Source organism: Eurypyga helias, unplaced genomic scaffold (genome assembly GCF_000690775.1).
Source record: "Eurypyga helias isolate BGI_N326 unplaced genomic scaffold, ASM69077v1 scaffold9398, whole genome shotgun sequence".
In the NCBI taxonomy this organism is placed as follows: Eukaryota; Metazoa; Chordata; class Aves; order Eurypygiformes; family Eurypygidae; genus Eurypyga; species Eurypyga helias.
In genome coordinates, this window is record NW_010268852.1 from 1 (window position 1) to 9,185 (window position 9,185).

The following is a 9,185-nucleotide window of genomic DNA, read 5'->3' on the forward strand; positions in this document are numbered from 1 at the left end:
GCCTGGGAGCTGCGTCCCGCCACCGCGCCGCCGAGGAGCTGCGCGCCGACTTCCAGCGCAGGGTGCCCTACAGCTTCCTGCAGCGCGCCTACATCCAGGTAGGCACCGCCCGCGCCCCCTCCGCAGCGTTATCCTCTCTGCCATCCTCCCGGAACGTCCCAGCTGTGGTTCCCCCTTGCGCCGTAGTGGTCGTGTCCCGTTCGCCACACAGAGCGTCCCGGCTGGCATCTCGGGCTCTGTCCAGCCTCGGTTTACCTGTGGTTTGTGTGGTTTTGTTTTGGAGGAGGGGTGTTTTTGTTTGTCTTTTAGTGTAATATACTATTCTTCTGAAAATAATTTGTCTTCGGTGGAGAGTTGGCAGGGGAAAGTCCCCAGTAACACCCCGATGCCCTCTGCCAGGGGTGTCTCCCTTGCAGACAAACCGCTCGAGTGCTGTGTTCCAGGAGCTGGGAGAGTACTGGGGGATATATAACCTCTGCTTCTGACATGTGATGATCTCCATCCTGTTGTGTGATACGAAATGCTTTGAATGACATGGTGCAGTCGGTATTTAGCAGCCACTGGCATCTTGAGTATCATCTTCTTATCCCAGTACCTTCTGCCTTGTAGCTGTTACTTTGCCTGAGGAAAAGGGTGTTACTCTTTGAACTTCCTTGCCAAAAAAAAAAAAATGCTCCCCCCAGAAAAACCCACAACAAAACCAACTCAACAGCCCATGCCAGTGTAGTTCATGGTATTTCCCTGTTAGTTCAAGACTTGTGTTCTGTCAAGCCAGGTACCTGTAGTAAACCTTCCTGTTCATGGCTAGTGAGGATAAAAACTGTGGGAATTTTATTTCATGCCAAACAGAGTGTTTGAAACATTTCTGGAACATTTCCCTCTGGATTTCTGCTTTATTTGAGCACACTCATAACCTTTCAGTTGCTATAGGCAACTTAATGGGTGAAGACCTGCACTGCAGAGTGCAGGGAGGGTGATTCTGCTGAAATCCATTTCCAGTTGGAGAAGCAAACATCTGCCCTAGGCAGTGCCAGTGCCTGCAGTGCAGTGCCTATACAGCAACAGAACAAGAAGGCAAATCACCAGCTATTGCATTTTTAAATCTTTTGGAAATTCATAGCTATGTTGCTTTTTCTGTATTTCCTTTTCTGTAATTACCTTCATGTAATTTTTAGAAATTGGGGTTAGAACTACGTTGGCTTGAACTCTAGTGTCCATGTGCTGCATAGACTTCCTAAAAGAAATCCCAGGAATGAACTGGGACTATAATTTGGGTAGTATGTGATCCCAGTGCAGCTGGCAGAATTTTCCTGCAGTCCTTACCTTGAAAGATGCTCTGTGTAATGTCACCATCTGTGGGAAGTGACATTAAATTTGTCATGCTAAAAAATTAAGTGATTTCTTATTCTGAATTCAAAGCCTTTCCCAGAGTCACACAGGTTTGCTTACATCAGGCTCATTGAAAAACTTTCCTTGGAACTAGGGAATGGATTTTTCATCTTCCATATCAGTAAAATAGACATACAAAAATCCATATGATGTGGGAATATGGTCTGTTCTCCCATTTCTGCTTCACCTGAGGTTTTTATCTGAGGTTTTTATTTTCCTCATTTAAAATGCTTTGATAAGTTTACAATGCATATGTAGTAGAAACAGCCTTTTTTTTTTTTGTTATGTGTGACTCATCTTAATTTGCTTTTGCAATCTCTGGAGATTTTATATTCGTGATAACACTCTGATTTTCCCACTCTCCGATGGACTAGCAGATATTCTTCCTATCTGCATGGATGCCTGCATTTTGGGCACTGTAACCAAAAGAAGATACTCTTGGAATAGAACTGTTCATGTTTTTAGTATCTTTTTCTTTAACCCTTTCTGGTACTCTTGGATTCTGTAAGCAGCACTCTGAGCACACTGATCCCGCAGAGCAACCTGTAGTGGTTTGTCTCGCATCCTCACCCGGCTGCCTGTGCGTGAGCTCTGTTCCCAGGATTTCTTCTTTGATCTGTCTTAGCAAGTCTGTGCGTGGAAGAAAATGCCCCACGTCGGATTTGCCTGCACTTGCACAAAACATGAGGTCTAATGTCTAGTAGCACTTACGTACACTCGGATGTGAACCATCCTCTCGTGCTGAGGCTGAGTGCCAAGGCTTTGGCATGTTCCCTGAGGGTTGGGATGCATCAACACACGCACCCTCCAGGGAGACCTTGGCTGCAGCATCCGTTTGGCATTTTGTCTGAGAAGGGGGACTTGTATAGAGCCCCCCTACCTTGCAGTGGGCGCGTGGGCAGGCTGCATGGATCCAGGGACAGCTGTTTGATCCCTCTGTTTTTGCTCCTTGAAACCAAGAAGGAAATGAGATGTGGTTAAACATCCTGCTGTGTGTCCTGGCTGGCCCCTCCCCGGGCTGCGTGGGGAGGCTTGGATGCTGGGCACTTGCATGAGGTGCTGGCCAGGCTGGACAGACGGCAGGGTTTGGTGGCATTTGTGGTTTGAGAGAGGAGGAGCAGCCTGGAATGTGCTTCCTACCTCCCACTCCCGCTGACCTCGTGCTTGTTTGTTTCTCAGGAGGAGGGAAACATCCCTTCGGGAGGGACTGACAGAGCAAGGAGCAGATAAAAAAAATCGAAGGGTTTGGCTCTGGTGCAGTGCTTTGAAAAATGGTGCTGAATAAACATGAGCTAATCCTTGCAACACCCCTGTGGGGTATGAAAAGCAAAGACTTCAGTCCTCCTGGACAGATGCACAGGCCAAACGTTGCCCTGCACCATGTGTGCCTCTGCCGCGCTTGGGGCAACAGAGCCAGCCCGTGCGCCCTGGGACAGGCTGGGGTCTCGCCGCAGAGCAAGTGCCAGCAGAGCTGGCTGATGTCCCAGTCGTGCTGACGTCAGTTAGTGTCTGCAGTGAATTGATGGAGAACTGGTGTTAGAGTTGGACATTTGGGACTTTCTTCGCTGCCTACTGGGCTGTAGTAGCAGAGGCTGTCCCTGGGCTGTGTTGCTCCTGCTTCTGAGCAGATGCTCAAGATACTTCTGTGTGGGGCACTGTAAAGGGGCAGGGAGGTGATGATGTGGTTAGGTGAAATATCGATGGTATCTCTCTATAAGAATATGCCCCATCAGCCTCTAAATCCATGTCATCCTATCAGTTCCCTAAATTATTTCCTAATTTTATTTTTCTCTCTGTAATTTTCTGAAACAGAAACAGTGGTCTCCTGAAAACCACTGTTCTGTTTCACAGATGTGACCTGAGAGTTTTTGGTGACTCTAGCGTGACGTGAGGGGAGATTGTGGTGCACTGCAGGACTAGGGCAACTTGTGGGTTCAGTTGAAGGTTTCTATGAAGTTTGGGCTCTGGATCAGATCTCTGAGGATGACTGAAGTCTCTGCAGAGCCTGTACACAAATTGCTTTGAACAAGCAGACAAAGTCCAAATGTGCTTGCAAGTCATCTTCGCAACTTTCAAATATGTATTGTAAGAAGGAAGACTTCTTTTCCTAGCATAGCTGATGTTTTCAGGTGATTTAGAAATACACATTCAGAACTGCCTCAGTCAGCTGAGGTGGTTAGGGTGGGCTGGGTTTTGAGAAGATGTGGAAAAAGAAAAAGTGATGAGAACATGGGATTTAACTCTCATAGTGCATGAATTTGGCTCAGCCCACAGAGAAAAGGTCCTGCAGTGAGTTTCTGATGTCATGTCCATGGGCAGAAGGGCAGTTTCCCTTATGCTGGTGGCTCTCTGCTGTGTGCTGGCTGCTTGGTCTTTGTCAGTGAAATACCCCCTGGGCTTGGCAGGTGGGTGTGAGGATCTTCTTCTCCCTTTGCTGCCTTAGTCATCTTGTTTCTTTTAAAAACCAGCCTGCAGGCATAATGTTTCTAACCCCCAATTTTGGTGGATTTTCTTGCTCTAAGAATGAGTGGAGAAGGAGGAAACAATGTACACCTTGTGAGTGTTTGCTGGCTGAGAGCTGCCAACTCAGTAGCCGTGTTGTAGCTTGCCATGAACCCTGTGACAGCGCATGGCTTCCAGTCCTAGTGCTGACTCCTTCAAGTCAGTTTGGTACAAAAATAACAAGTAACCTGGAGAAGTTGATCACTGTATCAATTACAAAGGCAGGTCTTGCTTCTACCCTATTAACCCATCCCTCAACTTTCCCTTGTCTCATCTTGTTCCAGGCACAGCATCCCCTGGCATGTTTGCTGGGTGATCACTATTCCCTGTTTTTGTTTTCTGTGTATCTTGGTGTGCTCCTGAGCACTTGCTCCCATTTTGTAAATGCTGACTCGCAGTGGTCTCACCTTCCCACTTGCCTGCATGCCCCGTTGCACACCAGTGAAGCACAGCAGGAACGTCTGTAATCTGTAACCACCAGCCTTCACAGCATCCCCTGGCATGTTTGCTGGGTGATCACTATTCCCTGTTTTTGTTTTCTGTGTATCTTGGTGTGCTCCTGAGCACTTGCTCCCATTTTGTAAATGCTGACTCGCAGTGGTCTCACCTTCCCACTTGCCTGCATGCCCCGTTGCACACCAGTGAAGCACAGCAGGAACGTCTGTAATCTGTAACCACCAGCCTTGCATGTAGTTGAGGAAGGGCCTTTTGGTCTGTGCTTGCATTTAAAACAATAAATAAAACAAGCCTCTAGTGCATAGGACGTTGCTTCTCTCCCAGTAATGTGAGATCGTAAGTGGAACAAAACGTGCAAGAGTCCAACTCAGTCTTGCTTATTCTGTCTTTGCCTGGAGTTCCCCCTTGCCATGTCTGAGTTGTGCTTCAGTTCCATTATCATCAGGATTTCATGTGTTGCAAGCATAAACCAACAATGTTTAGGTATTTCATGTCATAGGAGGGGCTGTTTGTTTGGATCTTCTGTGCAGGAGCTGATGGGGCAGTGCTGGAGGCATGGCTGGGAGCCCGTCCTTGGGTCACACCATCTCTCCTGCCCAGCCACACCAGCGAGATTTCTGAAATGCAGTGCAGACACAATAATGACTTGAGGAAAGACCTCAGGAGAAAAAAAGGGAATGGGAGCCCAAATGTCAGATACAGATTATTGCCTTGCTCCAGTTCTGCCTTTGAAATCTCCCTCTGGGATTTACGGGAATCCAAACTCAAGGGAGGAGACTTGTGTATGTAAAACCAGGCCTCTAACCACTCCAGGCTGATCTTTCTTTCTTCTGTCAGTGCTTTTGTGAGCTTTACCACCAGCAACACCTGGACAGCTGTTGCAGAGCACCTATAGCAAGCGTCGGGTTGGCTGTTAAAACATCTCCACCAAATTCTTCCCACCTCAAGTAACTATTCGCTGCTGCCCATCTCTGTGCTGTTGCACTGGGTGTCTCCTTGACAGACATCCAGATTGCCTACTGGGGGGTTGCAGAGGAACTCTGGATTTACACCAGTGCGGTTGCTTTGGGAATTTGGTTTGTTTCACTCAAGGGCCTGTATTTTCTATGAACGTTCTGTTCCATTTTACTTCATGCTGCAATGCTGTGTAGACTTAAGCACATGATAGTGTCCTGTCCTAGCTCTGCAGCCTTCGGGGGAAAGGTGGTGATTTCACTTAGAGTTTCTCATGCGTAGTGACATGGGCTAACGTGCAAAACTCCACTACTTAAAAGTCTTTGTGGGAGCAGCCTGCTGAGGCTATTTCTCACCACAACCACCACCTGTCCTGTGAGGTCTGCCTGGTCAGTTGGTCTTGTTTTTGTAGGATTTATATGACACATCCCAGACACAGACCTATAGTACAACTGTCAGATCATCATTATTATTTGGATTATTACTATTAGTGGTGTTTATTTATCTGTAATCTTGAGAGTTGGTATTACACAGGTATTGGATAAATAAATAGATCCTAGGACTAATCTCTTGGAACATCTCTATTTAGATTTTCTGAGAAAGCATTCCTAGCCCTCACCAGAGGCTAAATGTTAGTGCCCAGAAAGTTCAAATTATGTAGACAAAAATAAACTCAGTTTATGGGATGGAAAACTGAGTTTTGATGTCAAGTGTCACTTGACCCAGTGTCCTGGGTTTTTAGGGCAGAATATTTAGTCACTGTCCCAACTTCCCTGTCCCTCTTCTTACTGATCGCTTCAAATGAAATGTTTCTGGAGTGTTTCATTTTAGGCTGAAAGTATTATCAGAGAGGGAAAGGGGCGACCCAGTGGTTCGATACTGACAGTAGCAAATGCAGGCTGTAAGACAGGCCTTTTGTGGTGAGGGTGAGCTAGCAACTGGACCAACGTACCAAGAATTGCACTGGATTCCCTTGCTGTCTTCACAGGAGATTTGGTCCTGACTTTTCAGATTGACTCCGGGATGGTGAGGTATTAAAAGTTAGACTAGGTGGTTGTAGTGACTTTCTGCTGTTTTGTTGGTGTTTTGTTTGTTTCTTTGTTTGTTTGTTTTAAAATCCAAATCCAAAAGCAAAGCTATGGTCTTTGCAGATTTCCATACCATTTCAACTGAGGGTGAGTTAGCACAACCTTGCTCAGTGCTGCTATGAATCAGGACACAACTAATTAGCACAAACTGCTGGTCTTAGACTTACTAAGTTCTTTCATACAAACTAGTAATCAGCCGTTTGATGGTCATGGCTACTTTTTTGTCTCGACAAGTTCCTTTTTCTTACCTCATAGCTATGCAGTCCTGCCAGGGCTCCAAAATATACTGGCAGCAGGCCCCAGGCTGCAAAATCTCTGTGTCCTTTGGAGAAAAAAAGGTAAGCCTGGATTCTTCCTTATTTCTTGCCAATTCTTGGTGCTGTGGCTCGGAAAATGGAGAAGGCAGTACTGTGACTCGTGATTTCACTGGATCTTTTGAGGCCTTGATCTAAAGGTGTGAGTTAGGTTAACATCCCAATGGGAAAAACTGGGCCCCAGTAGAAGAGGAGAGCCCACTGCTTTGTAGAACATTTCTACTGCTGTGCTGTAATCTGGGAACCTGTCCCTTCCTTGTTCTTTTATCTCCTTGGTTTCCTGTGGCTTTTTTGCACCTTGCTCATCACTCATCTCATGACAGCTTCCTCCGCTGCTGGTCCTTGGCAGAGCCTTGCTGCTCGGCTGCCCTGTCCATGTGGTGCTTAGCACTGGGATTTGTTAAATGGCTTTTTGCGCTGCCTGTAAATTCTTAACCATACATCTAGCAAGCTTTGCACTGGCTTCTGCCGAGTACTTTTGTTGTCCTTGGCCACAGGAATAACTAATGGCAGCTGATAATGAACTGCATGTGAATGAGCAATGCAATTTAGCCCTGCTAAGCAAACTTAAGTCCAGTACTCACTAGCTGTGCCTGAGGTTTCAACAAGGACTATTCCCATTTCCTCATACAATTGGTGATTTCATCCTGGATGGCGTGGGCAGTAATGAGAAACCACTGTGTCAGTATCTGAGCACTTTTCTGCCAACCTCCTGAGCATTGCAGGAGCTTTGCTAGCAGGAACCTGGGCTCAAGGCAATGCTTGACATCTGGAACAAGGGATGCAAGGGATATTTATCTTATTTTTTTCCTTTGGAGGCAGAATGAATTATTCACTCTGATTGGGTTTGTTCCCAAGGCATAGGGACACCTTGTCATGGTTTAACCTTATCTGGCAGTTAAGTATCACTCAGTCACTCAATCACTCCTCCCCCCTTCCCCCAGTGCAGGTGGAAAAGACAAGGAAAGCTCATAAAGTTTAGAACTATTTAGTAGTATAAATGAAAATCAGTGATACTAATACTAACATTACTACTACTGCTACTACTAAGTAATTAAAACAATAGAAAATAGAACATATGATGCAGTAGCTGACCACGCATGGGCTGACACACATCCAGGTCCCAGAGCAGTGAACAGTCCCTGCCTGAGAGCCTCAGAGTGGGGAGAACCCCCGACCCCAAAACACTAGCGAAAGAACCATCTCCCTCACTAACAACCGGCCAAGAGCTAATGACCCAACCATCAAGCTAGCCAAAAGCCTTCCTCCACCTCACGGCAACTTCCCGCCTCAGCAGTGTGCATGTGCACACCGGCCTCACCACTGAGCCTGAGGTACCATGGCCTGAAACAAATCCCTCCACCACTGCGGGCTGGGCAGCTCCGTGTAGGAGAGGAGCTCATTCCCACCTGAAACCAGCACACCCCTGCACTCTGCACATGGCACATTTCCATGTGTGTAGTCTGGACTGAGACCTGGTTGGGTTTGGATATATCGACGTGAACCTGGGGTGACCTAGCTAAGGGCTGTGGAGTTTCTCTGCCTTTACGCTGGGGAGGCTGAGGTCAGGATTTGGCCTGTGCTTTTTAACTGTAACTGATGGCTGGAAGACAATAGAAAATAGAACATATGATGCAGTAGCTGACCACGCATGGGCTGACACACATCCAGGTCCCAGAGCAGTGAACAGTCCCTGCCTGAGAGCCTCAGAGTGGGGAGAACCCCCGACCCCAAAACACTAGCGAAAGAACCATCTCCCTCACTAACAACCGGCCAAGAGCTAATGACCCAACCATCAAGCTAGCCAAAAGCCTTCCTCCACCTCACGGCAACTTCCCGCCTCAGCAGTGTGCATGTGCACACCGGCCTCACCACTGAGCCTGAGGTACCATGGCCTGAAACAAATCCCTCCACCACTGCGGGCTGGGCAGCTCCGTGTAGGAGAGGAGCTCGTTCCCACCTGAAACCAGCACACCCCTGCACTCTGCACATGGCACATTTCCATGTGTGTAGTCTGGACTGAGACCTGGTTGGGTTTGGATATATCGACGTGAACCTGGGGTGACCTAGCTAAGGGCTGTGGAGTTTCTCTGCCTTTACGCTGGGGAGGCTGAGGTCAGGATTTGGCCTGTGCTTTTTAACTGTAACTGATGGCTGGAAGAAGGGTGCGAAGTTGCCTGGATGCTTTTGTTTCCAGCCAATGTATTGTCAATAAGGTATTGACATTTTTATTTCTTGGCCATGAGCTGGTGATGACTAATGAAGGCAGGGGTTCTGCCTGTGTGTGGGTTCAGGCAGCAAAGCACTGTTCCTCGTCAGCCTGTGCCTCCCAACCAGTCCTCTTCTTTTCCATGACAACTGGTCAGTTAAACAGACCCTCCAGAGCTGACGTCAGGGGTCAGGGATTTGGCCACCGAATAATTATAGCAACAAAAATAGCATCCCCTCCCCACTCCTTCATTCCCACATGCTCCTGCTGACT

The 9,185-nt window shown here is 47.4% G+C and overlaps 1 protein-coding gene across 1 annotated transcript in view; it reads left to right on the plus strand.

The window, feature by feature from the left end:
• Positions 1-6: 6 nt before the first annotated feature.
• LEPREL1 (leprecan-like 1) overlaps positions 7-9,185 on the plus strand; it is a 69,222-nt gene continuing 60,043 nt past the window's right edge. The window contains 1 exon segment of the mRNA XM_010157882.1: positions 7-98. The gene's annotated coding sequence lies outside the window, so the exon portion shown is untranslated.